Source organism: Doryrhamphus excisus, linkage group LG2, assembly GCF_037039965.1.
Source record: "Doryrhamphus excisus strain RoL-2023G ecotype Guam linkage group LG2, RoL_Dexc_Guam_v1.1, whole genome shotgun sequence".
In the NCBI taxonomy this organism is placed as follows: domain Eukaryota; kingdom Metazoa; phylum Chordata; class Actinopteri; order Syngnathiformes; family Syngnathidae; genus Doryrhamphus; species Doryrhamphus excisus.
Window position 1 is genome coordinate 28,258,883 of NC_136358.1, and position 20,192 is coordinate 28,279,074.

Sequence of the window (20,192 nt, forward strand, 5' to 3'; positions counted from 1 at the left end):
GAAGAAAACAATTACAAACACCTTTTTCTTATTAAGCGGCATTGTGCGGGAATTAGAAGCGGTCTACGGAATAAGTGGAATGTAATTCATGCCCTCTGCTGCTGTAGACGCCGTGCTAATGAAGAGGATGAAAGGGAAGTGTTAATCAAACGGAGCATCTCATCTGTGGAAAGAAGAAGTGGAGAAGAGGCCTCAAAGTGGCTCCTTAGGGATGTTTGTGTGTGTGCGGGGGGGGGGAGGTGTAAAGGATCGCCAGCGTATTTGTTTGCTGTGCTATTATCTTGCTAAATGAACAGTAGCTCTGTAAAGCGAGCTGTCACTTCAACAAAATCTAAATAAACCCCCAAGTGTAATGTGTGTCCCTGGGCCTTGCCTCTAATCATTGCTTGGCGACCCTTCTATGCGGGGCGATCCCTCTCCACTAGCTGCCTACCAATCCCTCCCGGGCTCCTCCATTTTGGAATACCAGCGCTAACGAGGAGGGTCTGATTAGATTTAAATGTCAAGAGAGATAGGACAATACAGTTATCTTCCAAATTATGGCCCATTAAAGGGCCTAAGCAGTGCACCCTCCCTCTTCAACTAACTAATCACCCAGGCAATTTATCATCCACGCTGGGGCAGCATTTTGGAGGGCTGCTTCACCGCTTCTGGGTCCCAAGCAGGAGTGCCTTTTTAACGTGGGTAATAATACATGTAATAAATAACAATAAATGTAATCATAATTTTGTTATGTTATGAGAGAAAAAAGGAATAATGTGCTGATATTTGATTTTTACAAGAATATAGACTGCAGTTTGTACCAACATGCAAAATTTCTACTCATTTTATGTGAGTATAATCTTAATTTTGCACAAGAAAATCATATATTTTTTTTCATGAGAAAAGTTAATTCATTAATTCATTCATTCATTTTCTGCCGCTATTTCCTCACGAGGGTCGCGTGGGGTGCCGGAGCCTATCCCAGCTGTCTTTTGGGGCGAGAGGTGGGTTCCAACCTGGACTGGTGGCCAGCCAATCACAGGGCACATATAGACAAACAACCATTCACACTCACATTCATACCTATGGACAATTTGGAGTGGCTAATTAACCTAGCATGTTTTTGGAATGTGGGAGGAAACCGGAGTACCCGGAGAAAACCCACGCATGCACGGGGAGAACATGCTAACTCCACACAGAGATGGCCGAGGGTGGAATTGAACCCTGGTCTCCTAGCTATGAGGTCTGAGCGCTAACCACTCGACTACCGTGCATGAGAAAAGTTAAAATTTTACAACAATAAATAAACAATAAGTAGGCCTGCATGGTGTATGAGTGGTTAGTGCGCAGGTCTCACAGCTAGACGACCCGAGTTCAATCTCTGTGTGGAGTTTGCATGTTCTCCCTGTGCATGCGTGGGTTTTCTCCGGGTACTCCGGTTTCCTCCCACATTCCAAAAACATGCTAGGTTAATTAGCCACTCCAAATTGTCCATAGGTATGAATGTGAGTGTGAATGGTTGTTTGTCTATATGTGCCCTGTGATTGGCTGGCCACCAGTCCAGGTTGGACCCCGCCTCTCGTCGCGAAGACAGCTGGGATAGGCTCCAGCACCCCTCGCGACCCTGGTGAGGATAAGCAGTAGAAAATGAATGAATTATTAACAACAAAGAAACTAACTAGTTATTTGTTGCTTAACAGGAGTGTTTTTCACCAGTTAACAGACAAATAAGGTAACCAAATCATAACAAAAACGCGAAAGGTAGTTTCCTCCCTTACATGCTTGCATCCATTCTCCACACTCATTTCATGATATTTGTGTTCTATTCAATTCCTCTTTGTTGGCTTTCATCAAAAAGCTCCTGCTGAGCTCCGACTTGATACCCCCATCAGGGTTTAATGCACAGGAGCCCGGGCGAGCTGGATTAAAGTCCCCTCCAACAGCAACGTATTAGAAACAGCACTATAAATAGCGGATGAAAGCTTTTCCTAACATAAAGACACCGTCCGATCGATAGGAAAGCCATGCTAAATCTCATTAGCGGGAGCCATTGTTTTGGTAAAAAGGCTTTCATGAAACTTTTCATGATGTAAAACCAGACCAGGACTTGCAAAGTAAATACAATAGCAGAAAGTTCCTGACGAATAGCGGAGGTTGCGCCATGCTTGAAGAAGAGTCTCAGTACATTTGTATGTAGCGATTGTGCAAAAACACGTGTTATGTTGCAACGGGGAGCCACAAGTGTACAGCTTCACATGCAGATGGAGGAAACGTGCAGAGAAAATCTGCATGGGGGAGCACTGAAAAGCGAAGGACAGCAAGAGAGAATAGGAGGAGCCCCTTGTGTCATTTCTCTCTCTGTCAGCTCTCTGCCCCCCCCCACCCCACATCACCCCTGTGAGATGTGGATGCTTCGTGGGGACAATTACCAACTGACACTTCATCATGGGCCTAGCGACAGGCGCTGACGGGGCCTCGTGCAAACAAATGATGCCGGGGTCGAGGTTGTGGGCCTGCCTACGAGTCTGCCTGCCCGGAGCCCCCGAAGCACTAGCACCGCACTGCATTAGCACGCTGCACACACAAAGCCACATTAAAAGAAACTCCTTTAAGGAAAATACATTTATCAGCACAGGAGCAAGGGGGGGGTGCTACAGTACTGTCAACCCCCCACCCTCCTTGCACATTCATACACACCCGGCAAGATTACACATTTACAAGTAATCACAAGATGGGGTTTAGAGGAAAAAAAAAAAAAAAAAAAGAAAGAAGAAGCCAGCAAGGCAAAATGGCAATCAATCTGCACGGCGACAAATGCATGAATCAATTAGCCTTGACATCCGTCAGCTCAGACATTAGCCTTGGGTAAACAGCCATCACCTTTTACACCCTGAAAGTCGCTCATTTGCTAATTGTCATGTGAAAGAATATCACTAAATGATTGTAGTTCGTGTAAACATTTATTTCCGAGAGAAAAGTGCACATTGTTGTAGGAATATCCCCCTGCTACCACGTGATGAGCTTCCACGCTTATAGCTCAAGCAAAGCCCCCTGAAAACAACCTGTTCCCTATTGGCGCCCGGCATTATGGATGCCTTCAGCTCTCCCCAAAGGTTTGTTTTTACATTCTTTTCTTTTCTCGTTATTATGCCGTTTTCTCGGCTTCCTTTCGCCTATGTTACTGATGTTTTCCCCATTGGTCCACGCTTGCTGATAAATGTGTTTATGCTGTCTAAAGATAAATAAAAGCACAGTCAAGAGGTGTTGGGGTGGTGAGGGTAGAAATGAAGGGATGGAGAGAAAAAAGGAAGGAAGGAAGGAAGGAAGGAGAGAGGGGGGGCATAGCCATACGTCATGTTGGATGGGCCCTTGAGAATGTTTTCAATCTTTCTGTCAATATTCAAGCGTGCAGGCCATCATTAAAAAGCAGAGCCATCCCTGTTTATTCATCATAAGGACACGCAGCTGACAGCGTCTTGTAAACAAGTTGCATGTTTACAGTGTGTGTATATGTGTGTGTGTGTGGCGTCTCTATACACACACACACACACACACACACACACACGGTGGCGTGTGCTTTACAAGTTAGAATGGATTGTATTTGTACAAGATGTGATGAAGTTAGCTAGTGTAATGTGTGATTATTCACGTTTGGCCCCCGCTGCTGTATAAAAGTTATTAAAGAAGGTTATTCCATATTGGCTGCTGGCTGCTTTCCCAGGCTTAATTACATGCAGGTTTGAAGAGGAAAAAAAAACATTATGAACAACATGATTCCTCCTCTCAGCCTTCCAGAGCAGGCTGCAACGGCATTATAAATATACATATTTCACATTTACGGCATGTATATGTAGCTAAAACACTGTACCCTTCATGAACATAGTGTATACCAGTGTTTTTCAACCTTTTTTGAGCCACGACACGTTTTTTTACATTGGAAAAATCTTGTGGCACACCACTAACCAAAAATGTTACAAAATGTCTCGCGGGCCGCATTTGGCCCGCGGGCCGCGAGTTTGAGACCCCTGGGTTAAAGGAATATTCCATCCCTGTTCAATTCTTTCCGTTTGAGCAAATAAACCAAATGCAATTGGAATATTTAGGTCCATGTATACTATTGACATAATGGCTATTGATATAATATTTGCAAATGATGATTAATAAATGTTAATTATAAAAAGTGATATTGGATGATTCACGGCACACCTGACGGTTTCTCAAGGTACACTAGTGTGCCGCGGCACAGTGGTTGAAAATCACTGGTGTATACAGTACAGTACAGTATAATGCCCCCTGCTGGACAAAGAGAGACTACATGAGAGCTCATTTCAATCATTTAAAGATATATGAAATGCAAAAATTATGCAAAACATACTCCAGCCCAAAACACCTTTCTATGTGCACCCAGACCAACAGTATGATTATGTTATTCACACAAACTTGCATAAGTTTTACCCAGTTTTTTGATTGCTCATGTCTAAATGGAGCGCAACCTGCATTGAAACAGGAGTTCAGAACGTAAATACAGTTTCCCATCACCTCCCAATTCTTTAAAAAATAAAGTTCCCTTGTCTTCCTTCAGTCACTCCACAAATCAACTGTCCTATCACTTCTCACCGCTTGTCTCTCTGCCTCTTCTCTACTGCGTTTCCACCCTCCCGGTGGTCTCATTAGGTGTGATGCCGGCTGCCTTTCCAGCGTGTGTGGAAGTGGGTTCTCTTAGGCAAAGTCTCACTTGACTGAGCATGCCACTTGCACTAGCGGGGCCGGCGCTCTATTATTACCACAAAGCTGTCAGAGGCAGCGTATAACGTAGCCTCCTGTTGCTGACCGGTGGGTGAACACAGGACACCCGCTTAACAACGTGCCGCCATGCTTGTGAAGCTACACTATGTGCAAAACATCCACAGCAAACTATATGTACCCGCATAATCTAATTATAGTACTTCCTGTGTATGCCGCCTCTCATAGTGAAACCACATACTGAACCCATTTGTCTTTTTTTTTTTTTTCCAGCATGTCAGGCCACCTATGTGGTCCAACCTGTGGGATGCTACTCTGTCTTTCCTTTCTAGCGAGTGACTGATGTATATGTGTGCCACTGTTTTGCTAGTGTCCTGTTACACAGATGGGACCGTGTGTGCAGGAATGAACCTCTCAGCAGCCTCCCTACCGGCAGTGACCCCGCCGGGTCTACGACCACATGAATCCTAAATGTCAAGCATGACCTGCTTGCAATAGCGGTCTGACTTTCGCTTTGGGTCACGTGACACTGATGCATGCAGACGCTCTGCTGTCACCTGCTCTTATTTGATCAGCTCGCCATGCAGGAAGTGTCGCGGAATAAATAGCTCCTGTACATCAGGAGACGCGTTATAAATTGACAATGATGATATATCAATATTGTATCGTTTGACTGTTGGGGGAGGACACGAGTGTTTGTAATACTAGCATAGCAATGTTAGCTCCAGACAGCCTGGACTGGTGGCCAGCCAATCACAGGGCACATATAGACAAACAACCATTCACACTCACATTCATACCTATGGACAATTTGGAGTGGCTAATTAACCTAGCATGTTTTTGGAATGTGGGAGGAAATTGGAGTACCCGTAAAAAACCCACGCATACACGGGGGAGAACATGCAAACTCCACACAGAGATGGCCATGGGTGGAATTGAACTCGGGTCTCCGATCTGTGAGGTCATCGCGCTAACCACTCGTCCGCCGTGCAGCCCCAATTCGGTCTTATATTCATACCAATATTGACATTGGGAATAATATACAAGCAAATTCTGGAACAGATTCATTTCTGCCTTCCAGGGAGGGATCAATGGGGGTTGAGGTACACCCTCCATGGTAGGTTTAGTGTTAAGTGCTTCCATGTTATCCAACACAAGCATGCCAGGGCATTAAGGCCTTGGGGCGCATACTAAATCTGACACACAAGCAACCGGAGATGATGAGAAGTGAGAACAAGGCGGACAAATCCAGTAAATTATCAGAAGAACAAATGCCCCCCCGGAGATGGAGATAAAGAGTACACTGGGCACGTAACATCTTCGGGTAACTGGAGACGGGTGGTAATAAAAACGATGACAATGGAAAGTGATACAAGCCACAAGTTAGGCACAATAAATTACTTCCCTTTTCATTTGAATTGTGAATCAGCCATTGACATTTTAGAAAATGTTACGCTTCCAGTTGATTACAACAGCATAAACACAAAGAACAGGCAAATTGACTTGACTTACTAAACACTGCATTACATCCAAAACTCAATGGACTTGTGTCCCAACCCAGAATGCAGTGGGAAACTGTGAGGCAACGTTTACACCTTGACTACAACCTCCAAGACAGATCCGTACTCAACCCAGAACCAATGTGTCATTTGCTGGAACGTTGCCTCAATACCACATATTTTCAATTCATGGGAACCTTTTACAGACAAACGCATGTTTGTACTATGAGGTCACCGGTATCCACTATCATGGCCAACCTCTACATGCAGGACACGGAAAGGAGGGCTCTTAAGTCCTTTAGGGAAACAGTACCAAGTTATGCGGATGACACATGGGTCAAAAATTCCAAACCAAGAAGTTGCTAGCCTTCACTGAGGACATTAACTCAGTAGATATCAAGGTCATCAAGTTGTTTTGGACTGTGACGTCCACGTTGCAGATGGCAGGGACCTCCATGTTGGTGTTTATAGGAAACCCAGTGGATAAGTGGATAAGGATACCCAAGTGGATAAGGAAGACAACAGTAGCAGATGCGATTGTCATCCCGTATGTCTCAGGTCTATCTGAGAAACCCAGGAGGATTTTCAACAAACGCAACATACCACAGCACATCACATCTGCTAACACGTTGAGACAGAGGTTGGTACATCCCAAAGACAAGACACCCAACAACTGGTGTAAAGTAAGGAATGTGCATTCCAGTGAGGAATGCACCAATTTTTACATTAAGGAAACCAAGCAGGTCTAAGGGAAAGAACACACGATTACGGACAAAAATGAACATATTCTGGACTTAGAAGAGGGTTGGTTTGAAAAAGAGTGAAGGGAAGCCATCTATGGTAAGGTTGAGAAGCCATCTCTAACGTGGGGGGGTGGATGGGGGGTCTACAACATCACCTTTCTCCTACATAGAATACCGTCTTTTCATTCGTTCCTAAAAGGAACTTTTTTAACAGTTCAACAGCACAACCACCTTGGTTTCAGGTGGGTCCATAACCATCATTACATCTGAATAGGATGCTAACGAAGGTGGCAGCACCCAAACAACCGTCGTTGGCAGGCAGAGCCCCCCCATTCCATTGTAGCCTAACAATCGCCATTTGACACCACTACAGAGCCAACCAGTCATGTCTGGACTTGCCTCCTACTTTAGAGGATAAATAGAGTAGATCTTGCACCGAGCTCTCAGACCAGAGCTGTCCTATCTAGTCTGACTGGTGTGTGTCCCGTCGAGTCTTTGAGTGTGAACTCGGATTAGAGGCGAAACCCGAACAGTCTAGTTGCCATCTATTAACTGTCCTGAGACGACAACGGCCGACCTAACTTATTACATTTTGCTAAATAGTTTAGCTGTTGTGTTCTGCCGAAACAGTTCTGCTGCTGCAAAAACAAAAAGCAATGACCTTCCACTCTTGCACTCAGACTATGAGACGCAAGGTGAAATTGTTTTAAAAAGAAACCTGGCCCCGATTCAAAGCGAATGGCGCTGCCTATTGTTAACAGTCCCTAGTGCATTTTCTCATCAGCCTTTAAAAATCACGCCAATGTGTGTCAAACATTCAGGGATTTGGCAAGGCTTTTCACAAACTATTTCCTAGTGACCGTGCACAGGTCACTGGTCTAACAAGGCCTCCCAGTAAAGCAACAATAATAATAGAGTGGACGGGACAAAAGAGTGGATTCCTGGTAGCCCTGGCTGCAAGTCGAGCTGGATGCCTTCAGTGACTGCATGGCTGCTCGCTGACTGACTCCTTGCCTGGCTGTCCACAAGCCACAGTTAATCCCCATACAGCCCAGAGGAAGGCCTCAAGATCATCCCATGGGGAAGCTGAGGGAAAAAGGGAGGGGGGGGGGAAGCAGTGAATGACTGCGGCAGACTGCTTTAGAAGAAGTCCTCCATCCACCCTTCCTCTGGGTGTGGAGAAGTTCTGGTGGTGTTGCTGTTGGACGGTGACCTTGCTGACCAGCTGCATGGTCTCCTGGATTTGTCGGACCTCCTGACCAACACCAAATCCCTGCTTACTTTGGCACTGACACTGAAGGCATGGGTGGAGGCTCTATTGGTGTAAGAATGAGGTTCAGACAGGGAAGGGACGTCCTGTTCGTTTCCATTTCATTTGCTGGGTTAATTTCAACTGAATACCTTTACGTTTGGCAATCCAATCAAGCAGAAACATAGCATTCATCATCTTAATTGACTTTAAATTAGACGGGTGTGTCTCTTTAGCAAAGCACACTTCCCAATCAATCTCTCAATACTTTCAAATAAGCTTCTGTATTATTCAATAGAGCACTTCTCTCCCACAAGACACTTGGAGGCTACTAGTCTGTAGGAAAAACTACACAATGCCGCTGTAGAAAACTGCAAATAAAAGTATATACATTTTATATTTAAAACTCCTTAACCAGAGGAGGTTTTGGTTCTCTACTTTGAATTTTTGCTGAGCAGGAAGTGCCCTTCATCAGCGTGAAGACATCAGTGACTACTGTAGTTTATGTCCGCTCATCCCCCGCCCCCCCGGTCTCTGCCAAGCTCCTCAGGGATTCCCCCAGGGTTGTCCGGAGCACATGTGTTTTGGTTTATCTAGAAGGCCCTATCAAAGACTGCAACCCCTTTGTCAGTGGCACCATTAATCAACCCTGCTTTAACAAAAACAGAAAACCAGATGAGAGACAAAGGGAAGAGATGTGGGGGGTGGGCACTTATTTAAGTGGAAAGGAGAAGGAAGAGAGGAATGAGGATTGTGTGTGTTGGGAGTGGGGGTGCTTGACCCAGATAGAGGGCTTTAATAAATCAAACAGTAACAATAATAAGCAAAGTTTTCGCGTGGCTTGACGATTTCATCTGGGAAGGCATTGGAGTCTTTTCTTATTCTGTCTTGTCTTAATTTAGGTTTATGGTGCAACGGTTCGAGACGGATGCTGATGGGGCAAAGGATCTAATAGACATACTGTATTGATCTGAATATAAAATGACAGTAAATACAGTGGTAAAGCAAGTTTTGACAAAAAAAACATAGAAAAATAACATTCATTCAATTTCAGACACCAAAAATATTAACATAAAAATACATTTAATAGAGAATTTACACGCAGAGATCGAATTTAATAGTTTTCTCTTGCCCCGTGGCGGGTTATTTTGCAGTTGTGCGGTGCCATCTTTGCGATTTCACGGAATGATACCACACAGAGCAAACAGCTGTTTGTTACGTGCCACATTATATGAAAACAGAGGCAAATTGTGGTGACTTCATTGTCAGTTTTTATTCCGTCTTATATTTTAGTCTGTATATTACTTTTACTCATTAGCGAATTAACATAATGCAAAATTAGTTACAATGGTACCGATTATGTCATTGTATGGTCATATCACCTTGTACTTCGGTACGTGACAAAAATGAAAAAAAGAAAATTTATAAAAAAAATATTTTAGGAAAGCAGGAAGTGAACAAATGTAACAGTTTCCGATTGTAAAAGTACCAGATGGAGGGGTAGGATTGAATAAGCTTTGCTTCTTCCTACTCCTTTTGGACATGTGGAACTGAGAACTGATTATGGGATGCATTCAATTGTAATCTGATGCATGTTCAAATGAAATTAAACCATTACCATTGTAACGGTAACACAAAATTCATTCATTTCAAGACATCAGCAAATCGGCTAATGTTTTCAAATAGCAGTATCAACGCTTCAGACAAACCTCAGAGCAAACTGCACAAAGCCTCTACACAAGTTCTTGTTTTTAACTGGGCAGCCTGTGGTCTGGTGATAAAAATGTCATTGTCAACACAAAGTGAACTGTACGTACTAGAAGTGTGGAAAAAAAGCGTCATATGCTGAAGCAGACATGCAGAAAGAGGCTTATTTCTTTGAATATACATCACCCTTGTTTTACACACATCACACACACACCACACACTAGGTGAGCTACAGGATGCGAAGCAGCCCTCCGAGACTATTTGCAAGGTGCCGATCGATGGGCAATGAGTGTGGACAAGGAGGCCTCAGGATCGATGGGGGGCCATTACCGAGATGGGTCTAGCGGGACCTGGGGAAAGGAGGTGTGTGTGTGTGTGCTGGAGGGTGTTCATCTCAAGCTCTTGATGCTGTCTTCTGTAGCTTATTGGTGGGAGGTTTTCCTCCGTGTGAGTGCTTAACACAACAACAGTAACAAAGACATGCTGGGGTATGAAATGTATTGTACTAATGGCATCCCGGGAGATCTGCAGGTGGCACATCCTCATCTCGTCTTCAATGGAATCCTCAGAGTTTCTTCAAAAATACCTCTCTTCTTCTTGCGTGTGTTTGTTTTTGGTACAATTCGCAGCATGTGGTCTGCTGTGCATTTTTTTTTTTGGTATACACGTGACAAATAAAGTGTAGAATCTGCAGTGGCAGCCACAGAGAGCTGTGCAGAGGTCTTTCCTTACAGGCTGATGTCAAAATTCTGCTTACACAAATGGTTTGGTGGTGGTGACATAACCGGCCCACTTCCTGTGCTACATGATCCTTGGTACATCTGCCACTATTTTGCAGCATGGGCACAATGCACATACATAGTTGAAAAGTGCCATGCCATCATACAGCAGTGTGACCAGGCTATTGTGGTTACTGAGGCAACTCAGTTGCTTGTTCAAAGAAAAAAAAAATTGCAACATTGCCAGTTTCTTCCTTAGACACAGCTAACAATTCAACCATCCAATCCATCAAATAACACCAAACAATAACTGAAGAGTGCAAATGCCAGAATGGCTTATTTATTCCTTGCTACTGATGGGACTCAAATCCTACAATCCAAAAAATAAGACCTGAAGTGAATACAGTGAATATTCTCTATCTTGACTCAATTCATCTACGTAATTGCTAATTGCCTGTTCATGGCTGATTACTTTCCACGATCTGTCAAAGTGTACTAAGCAATTCTTCTGTTTCCGCTACTGTACATTCAAGGTTGTTTGTCTTAGCTCAGCGATTCCTCGTCCCCCTCCAGTGATAATGATCCGTGTAAGAAATGTAGTTTATTTAGCCGCCACGGAGGCAAGGATTAGTAACTTAGAAGAGCGGCCCTGCATTTTGGAAGGACATACTTTAGCTGCACTAGCTACAGCTCCATTACATTTTGCAGCCAGGGATACCATCTGGATTGGATTTCTCCGAAAGTGGTATCAGCAATTTATGATACAGATACCGGATCGGCTCTTCCCCATCCCTGTGACCAGGTCCTGCATTTGGATTACGTGGCGACTACAGTATAAGATGCTACTTTTTTTTTTTCAATTTCAACAATGATGCGACTAATTTATGGCTGAAAGAACAGTTCCCAAAATACTTCAAATGCAAATTCTGAAAGTAGTAAAGTGGATGCTAATATTACGTTTTTATCTCACAATCCATAGTGTAGAATTACTGTTTTTTCTGCTTGGACTGCTTGGACACCGGGAACACCAAGTGTAGGTAGGATTGCAAGGTTTACAGTGTGTCCTCCTGTGTATATATCCCATGTTACAACGTGGACACTTGTACGTATATATGGAAAAAAATAAAGCTTGGTTTGGCTTGTATGCAGATGTGCTCAGTAGTCCGGAATTTACGGTATCCGTGTGGTATAATGCAATATGAAAGGTTTACAATCTACAATGAAAAACATAGTAGTCCTCTTAGTAACTTAATAATGACAATAACGTCAAGGCAATTCCTTCAAAGTTAGCATATTTCCAATTACAAATCAGACAAACTATAAGTGGCACACAGCAGAGTTATTGGCAAGGACATCTGCTGGCAACACTGGAAGATCCCAAAATGGTCCCACAGAGAGTTGTCAGATTGATACCCGACATATTGCATGCAGTTTGTGCATTAAAACAAAAACAGTAGAGCATGTGGAGCATCTTTAATCATCCTTGCATAAATTGTAGGGGTCAGAAGAACCTCCGCCTCCTGCTTGCCAATGCCTTCTTTTCTGTGGCTGGTCTCCATCGACACGGCTATTAAAGTGTGGTCGAAAACATTGCACTCGGATGATGTGGGAATGCTAGCGCTCTTAAAAAGTCAATGCTTTTACCAGCGCATATGAAATTCAACTGAGGTGCCATGAAAAATCTCTGATGCCGATGAAAAAGAATGTACATGCAAACCCACACGTATGTACAAAGCTCCCCAATTACTTGACCAGACAGTCTGTAGTCAGGACTCTGTTTCCGCAATTTGGGTTCTCTTTGGAGTCGCACATGTGCGTATGTCTGAACACAATCTGGACGGTATGTTTAGAATGTATTTTGGATTCCAAGAACATTTCTAGTTACGTCATGATTACCAAAGCTTTTTCGCTGACTCGGCACAAATATTTTGGAACCCCCTCGCGGCGGGAAGAATGGTTCTTGGAAACTTAAGCGGAGTCAGTAAAATATATAACCAACAATCATGCATAATGAATAACAACAAAGGAGAACAGGTGGTAAATCTCCCTCAAAAGGTCTACTTGAAGTTGTACCCAACATGCATGGTAACATGTGGGGGGGGGGGGTACACCGCCCAGCCTGCTTGCCCACCGCAGGGAGTTTGTTTTTGTTCCTGGCTGCCAAGATTCTGTCAGGAGGCGCCCCAAAGAGCAACTGCAGACTACTCAGCACTGTCGGCTACACCCTGTCGCCTTTTTTGTGCGTGGAGTAATCCAAGGGTGCTTTGTAGCGATACAAAGATTCCAAATATTGAAATATTGAAGCACTCACCGTATTGTACTAAAAAAAAAATAATACAAACATGATTCCTCCCTGTAAACTGATTAACACCTACTGACTTTAAAACGCAATAAATAAAAAAAAACAAAAAAAAAACGCCACACTTTATTAGGTGCTTTTTTATGTTGTGGGTATTGTAAAAACCGAGCTCCATCATTAAATAAAACAAAAACGCAAAAGGTTAAGGATGTTGTTAAAATTGAGCACCGCCTTATAAAAACAAACGCTTGTGGAAATAAAAAGTTAGTTCGAACGCGGCAAAAAAACACATTAGGTACACTGATACAATATAACACAATCATCATATTGAGATCACATTACCGGAAGCGTCTGTTCCTTATGGTGACCAACAATCACGTCTCTGTATGTGTCATAACGACAGAGGCGTTCATTCACGGTTATCTAAAGCATGAGAGCAGTAAGTCACCACGTGTGCCCGGCAGTAGAGTGATGTACGCATGAGTGTGTGCGTGAGCGGGAGAAAGGTCAAACGTGGCCACATCACGTATGATCGAAGGTGGCGAGACAGAGGAAGTGGGGGGAAAAAAATGGGAAGCAAAAATGAAGCAAGAGATGGAAGCGTGGATGGTGACTGCGGTTGATGGCACAATGTCCTGGAAGGGAGGCTTGTTCGGGACAATGCAACATTTTTTTTTTTTTTTTTTTTTAATCGTAATATTATAAATGTGTTGCTTGTGAAATTATGACTTTTCTCTAGTGAAATTACATTCTCATAAATCCAGGGCACTGTTCGAAAATATTATTTCTAGTAAAAGAGACATTATTTACTTTAATGGTGACGTATATTTCCACATTATATATAGAATGGCTTCTGTCTTAAGGACAAAAAAGGATTTTTTGCAAAATCAAAGTTATATTCTAGCAAAATTACATTATTACAAATTTATTGTTGGATAATTGTAACTTTTCTCATGAAAAAAATATATAGGATAGAATAGAAAATAGAAAAGCCACGCATGTACGTGGAGAACATGCAAACTCCACACAGAGATTGAACTCGGGTCTCCTAGCTGTGAGACCTGCGCACTAACCACTCGCACGCCGTGGTACAAACAGTTTTTGGTACAAACTGCAAACTATATTCTTGTAAAAGTCAAATATCAGCACATTATTCCTCTTTTTCTCTCATAACATAACAAAATTACTACATTTTTTAAAATATGTATGACTTGTACTCAATATTACATTATATTTCTCTATGTTTTGATATTATTATTATTAGTAGTAGATAGTTCGGCCTTAATATTCCTACATCCATGTTTACAAATGTTGATACATGTTTTTAAAAAATCCAAACTGCCAATTTCTTCTATAAAACTGGTCGTGCGGAAGTATTAAAGCACACAAAAGAAAAAAAAAAGATCCCATCTGCAGCATGCAGCGTGTTTTACTTCAGCATATCTCCACCTTTTTTAAGGCGGGGTAACGGTTAGAAATCCAATCGGTCTGATGGGGAATGCGAAGCAGCTGTTGCTATAACACTTAAGGCAAGTCGCCAAATGTGTCAAAGCGCAGATTTAAAAGAAAGTCGGAAAGGCAGTGAGGTGTTTTTCCAATCGGAAAGGGGGTGAAGAACTGGAATGCAGCAGTAGCCGTTTGATAGACAAACTGGCAAAACATCAAAAAGATATTGGACCAGCTTTAGGCTGGAATAAGCGGCATCGTTACGTAGGAACAAGTGTGCATTAAAAAAAAAAAAAAAGGAAAAGTTTGGAAAGCACGAAAAGGAAAAACTGAAAGAAGCCCCCCCCCCCGCGAGACAACAAGGGAGGCGATGGACTGGACTCGTGAGGCAGCCGCCATGACCTACAGCACGCTGAGTGTGAATCATGGGAGGCATGTGTTCCACATCAACTGCCGGGGCCACTTCCCAACCCACTTACAAGTCGGGATCTAAATCATGGCAGGAAAGAGGAGTGGGGGGTGGTGGGGGGGTGTTGTAAATATTGCTTCAGGTGAAGATAAAAATCCAAAGCATGCCACGCAACGCTTAAAGAGAGTGACAGTGATTTTGAAGACAAAAGGCATCAAAAGGACTTTGAATCCCTGTGAGAAATCACAAGATAAAAACAGTGATGAATATATTTAGCCTCTAATAAAACATTTACATGATTTAAAAAAAAAAAGGGTGATGTTTCATAATGAATAGATGAAGAGAACATTTCATCATGTCCTCTTGTGCCGCAAATGCTCGGGAAGAAGGGAAAATGAAGGCATTGGGAATTTCTTTGTAGCTGCTCTGTTGTACCAGTCTACTCGGTAGGAGGGATCCCCTTTCTTTATGTGGTCAGGAAAAACAAGACAGGATGGTACCGAGCAACACATGACATGGAGGGACACCACAGGAAATGAGAACACAAGTGGCGAAAGGCTCAGCGGAACGAGACGGGGGAGATGAAGCGTCAAACTGTGGGAATGTTGCTATTATTGCACGGCAGTAGAGAGAGTTTCCCTCGTCACTCGTTACCCCGGCAAAACAGGATATTATATCAGCCATGCTTTATATATCGGGGCCAATAAATCAGTGCAGACATGATTAAGGATTCCGATAACAGAGCTCAAAGATAAGACTAGATCGCGCCGATGGGAGACGGGCGACATGCCGCACGTTTCTGCCAAACAAAACACGGTACAATGGCAGAAATGATGAAGAAAACTACAACTGTAGTCCTTATGTAACATGGCATCCAAATATGCATTTGTGGACCAACGTATACCTTACCTTTTTAGAAGTTACTTCCTGTCAACTCGTGCGAGTGAGGTGATTGATGTTGGATTTCATTTCTTCTCAAGTGGGGTTCGGCAGTAGTCCGAAAGTCCTCGGGAACGCAGCAGAGTGGGCGTACCTGGACACAGAATGTGGGTGGAATTAATTAAAACAGACCATTTTGGAAGTCCAAGGAAAAACAGCTGGAATAGGTGCAGACCCTGGAAGATCTTTGAGGAAGCTTTCTGTGCGGGTTATTGTGTGTAGCTGCTCTATAGGAGTCTACAAGGGCTGAAAAATTTAGCAAAATAGGGCTCTCGCTTTGAGATAGGGTGCGGGGTTTGCCCGGGTATTTTTTGAAGCTGTGGTGGTGGGTTGCATGGGACGTTGAATAATAACATGAATAATGTACCAGGATAGTGGAGCACTATAGTTTAAAATTCATGAATTATTCAGTGGGAAATTTGCGAAAATGTCCAAGGGTACCTCAAGTCCTGGTTTCAGCCTCATGGAAGCTCGTCTAACGAGGTTCATTTGGTCTAACAATTCGATTCAACAGACCAAAGTAGTTCTTTTTCATACCTGACAGTTTCGATTGCTCGCTAGCAGTCTTCATCAAGGTCATAAAGCCATTTCTAAAGCTTTAGGACTCCAGCAAACAACAGTAAGAGCCATTATTCACAAATGGCCAAAACATGGAACTGAGGTGAACCTTCCCAGGAGTGACCAAAATCGCAGTAACGACTCATCCAAGAAGTCACAAAAGACCCCACAACAACATCCAAAAGAACTGCAGGCCTCGCTCGCCTCGATTAAGGTCAATACCCATAAGACCATAAACCGGTCCGAAGACGGTTTGTACCCTCACACACCTTGAATGTAGTCCTGGGGAGGCCGGACTGCGGATGGCGCTGTCCAATTGCCTTCATTGACAGGAAGACACCGGAAAAACATCCACATAAATCAGCTGGCACATCACAGGAACATCACATGACCACTCTGATGAGGTGCCAGGTATGAAATAATATTTTTAAGAGTATAGATATGACTGCTTACTCACAAATCAATCAAATCGATGCCAATGAAAGGTGTTACCGCTACAGCAACGGGACAATATGGCAGCCACACAATGAGCAACAATGCTACAGTAGAAAAAAACACAACAATGTTTTGAAACCCACATAAAAGTGCGAGGATGTCCAATTACGTGGAGTTGACAGCAGCGACAAATTCAGGCTTACCCCAAAAACGTCAATCTCCGTGTATTTGAACAAGGAAATCTCCCCTCAAATCGATTGCGGCTCTAAGCCTCTGAGGGGAGAGGAAGAAAGCGAGAGAAAGATGTGAAGAGCTTTGTGGCTCCTCATCCACGTGTTCGGGCTTTAGCTTCTCTGGCGCATACACAAAAAAAACACTTTTTTTTTTTTGCCTACTTCACTCTCAGACACTGCCTGAAATCATCCAGTCCTTTCTCCAGCAGTTTGGATCTTCTCATTCTTGCTAGGATCATGTGAAAATAGGAGTAAAACAGTCCCTTTTGTGGCTCGGGTATGACCTAAAAGCCTCAAGAGTCACAGTAGCGCTTATGGCCACAACTCAATTACAGCAATGTGAATCAGGTGGCAGTGGAGAAATCCCCTCAGCACCCGACGTGCAAATAAGAAACACAGAAGGGCCTTCATAAAATAAAAAAACAAAACATGGAGACAAAGCTGGTGTGATGTACCATCACTCCATAGTGGGACGACTGATTAAATGTGAATATGGAAACCATGGTTACAATATCATGATGAGTGTAAACTAAATGTACATGAAGGGTGACCTGAACTTAAAGGGCACTTTCATGCAGGAAGTTAGATATTTAGCACCTCGTTTTGATATATTTTAGCGACAATCGAAGGAATCACGGAATTGGCCGATAAAAACGGAATCTAAACACGGAAATTGTGACTCAAATACTGAAACCCTGAATAGAAAGAATGTTAGTGTTGGAAATATTTCCCCGCACACCGCTTACTGTCTGTGATGCAGACCTACCAACATGTACACATTTATAGTACTCAACTCATTTGCTTAGATATTGAAAAAAACTACAACATAAGTATGTTTTTTTAATATCACATGAATAAGTAGATGGCTGAACGGCGACAGACCCAAGTTCGATTCCACCCTCGGCCATCTCTGTGTGGAGTTTGCATGTTCTCCCCGTGCATGCGTGGGTTTTCTCCGAGTACTCCGGTTTCCTCCCACATTCCAAAAACATGCTAGGTTAATTAGCCACTCCAAATTGTCCATAGGTATGAATGTGAGTGTGAATGGTTGTTTGTCTATATGTGCCCTGTGATTGGCTGGCCACCAGTCCAGTGTGTATCCCGCCTCTCGTCGCGAAGACAGCTGGGATAGGCTCCAGCACCCCCCCGCGACCCTCATGAGGAAAAGTGGTAGAAAATTAATGAATGAATAAGTAGATGGCTGCACGGCGCATGAGTGGTTAGCGCGCAGGCCTTACAGCAAGGAGACCCGTGTTCGATTCCACCCTCGGCCATCTCTGTGTGGAGTTTGCATGTTCTCCCTGTGCATGCGTGGGTTTTCTCCGGGTACTCCGGTTTCCTCTCACATTCCAAAAACATGCTAGGTTAATTGTTAATTGAATGTGAGTGTGAATGGTTGTTTGCCTATATGTGCCCTGTGATTGGCTGGCAACCAGTCCACCGTGTACCTCGCCTCTCGCCCAAAGACAGCTGGGATAGGCTCCAGCACCCCTGTGACCCTCGTGAGGATAAGCAGTAGAAAATGAATGAATGAATAAGTAGATCCCATTGTGTCTGCTTTGACATAAAGAATTCTTTGAGCATTCCCTTGAAGAAACTTTAGCTTGAATAGGACTTCTTCACATTCAAAATGCACGAGCTAACTCATACAAAATAAATAACTCCAGCCTGGAGAAAAAAACAACTAGTGTTTGTCAGCTTGTAAAAGCAGCCTAGTTTCAGTCGGTCCACCAGCTAGCGTGCAAACTCCAACCGCCTGGAGAACCTAACTCCAGTCTCCAAGATAAATTCATACGACCATTTATCCAGTCAATCTTGCAGGAAATGGAAGCGTTTGAAAACATTTCATACACAGAAGCACTATGATGATTCCAAATACACGACCCAGCCAGCCATTATAGTATATCATCATATCATAAGATATTGTTTTTTTTACACTAGCTTCATGCACTTCAATGTGTTAGCCAATCAGGCGACATGGGCTTCAGCACCGCTGGAGTCCTTATCTCATTTCCTTCCTTTAACTCCATGCCCTCGCTTCCTGTTTGTGGATCCTAAGTGTGTCTGAGTGGCGGGTTTATACTGAAACACTCCACCAAAGCCAGTCTACTTTTTGAGAAAAAGAAAAGATGAAATGAGTCTACGCTATGATTGGAGCGGACATCACATCTTTATCCTTCATGCAACACATAAGTAGAAAATGGGGCCCTCGCGGTTGGGTCCATCTGCTTTTCAAACGGTACCCAATTTACCGCATGGTGTAGGCCTCAATTGCTGAGGGACCCTCATTCTCGCCGAGTGCTCGACAGAAACGGTAAAACAGCGGGATCTGATCACCTGATCTTCTCTGTGTCAAGCCCGTCCCTGGCGCCCGGCCCGTGACTTGTCATACTCAAATGCGGCTGGTGGAAAGGGTTTGATGCTGGCCGTTTTTAACGCTCAAGTCCAATCAATCATCAACCTTGGGACGTACAGTTACTCATTGTGACAGCACTAACCCCCCCCCCCACACACATACTGCCAATCATGGGAAAATGAGGGCTTTGCAGGTGTGGGGTTACTTTCGGAACAGTAGCGCCATTGTAAATCACACATTATTAAAAAGCTTATTTATTTGTTATTTTTTTATCACGTCATATGAACGTCTCAGGGTTGGAAACCCCCCCCCCCCAAGTCAAAGTGGATCACATGACCTCACTTGACACAGGAGGACAGCAATCCCAATGGGAGGATGGAAATAATTCAGACACTCTCCATCCAGACTGGCCATTGTCCTTCCACAGAACAATGAGGAAGGTCAGGCTACACCCCCCCCCCCCCCCCCACACCCCCCACCCGGAATGGACCTCATATATATGTGTATATACAAAAACTGATTTAAAAAGATGTCTGTTTTACATTATGATGCTGCAAAATTGCCTTTAACTTGTGCTGCCATGCATGTATTATCATTGGAGGTATAGTTATGACAGTTATTATACAGTCGTTATTCGTGTTTGGTGCAGTAGTCGTGTTTCATTGTGTAGGACAGCAGAGCTATAGTTGTGTGTGAACAATCGCTAAATAGAAAAAATAGTCTGTGGTGATGTTAATCATTCATTAGCGCCAAGCGATCCTTATTATAAAACCATCCTTGTTGTCATTATTCATCAGGCACAAAACGCTAGCCTGTTAATTTGAACACAAAGTGTTGACAATAGATTTCGAAAAGAACACCCCCCCCCCAATCCA

General features: G+C 43.5%; 1 protein-coding gene across 1 annotated transcript in view; it reads right to left on the reverse strand.

Moving 5' to 3' along the window:
- The window catches only part of raraa (retinoic acid receptor, alpha a), a 155,313-nt gene that overhangs the window by 118,938 nt on the left and 16,183 nt on the right, over positions 1–20,192 (reverse strand). The window contains exon 2 of the mRNA XM_078789062.1: positions 15,706–15,829. The gene's annotated coding sequence lies outside the window, so the exon portion shown is untranslated. The remainder of the gene's footprint in view (positions 1–15,705; positions 15,830–20,192) is intronic.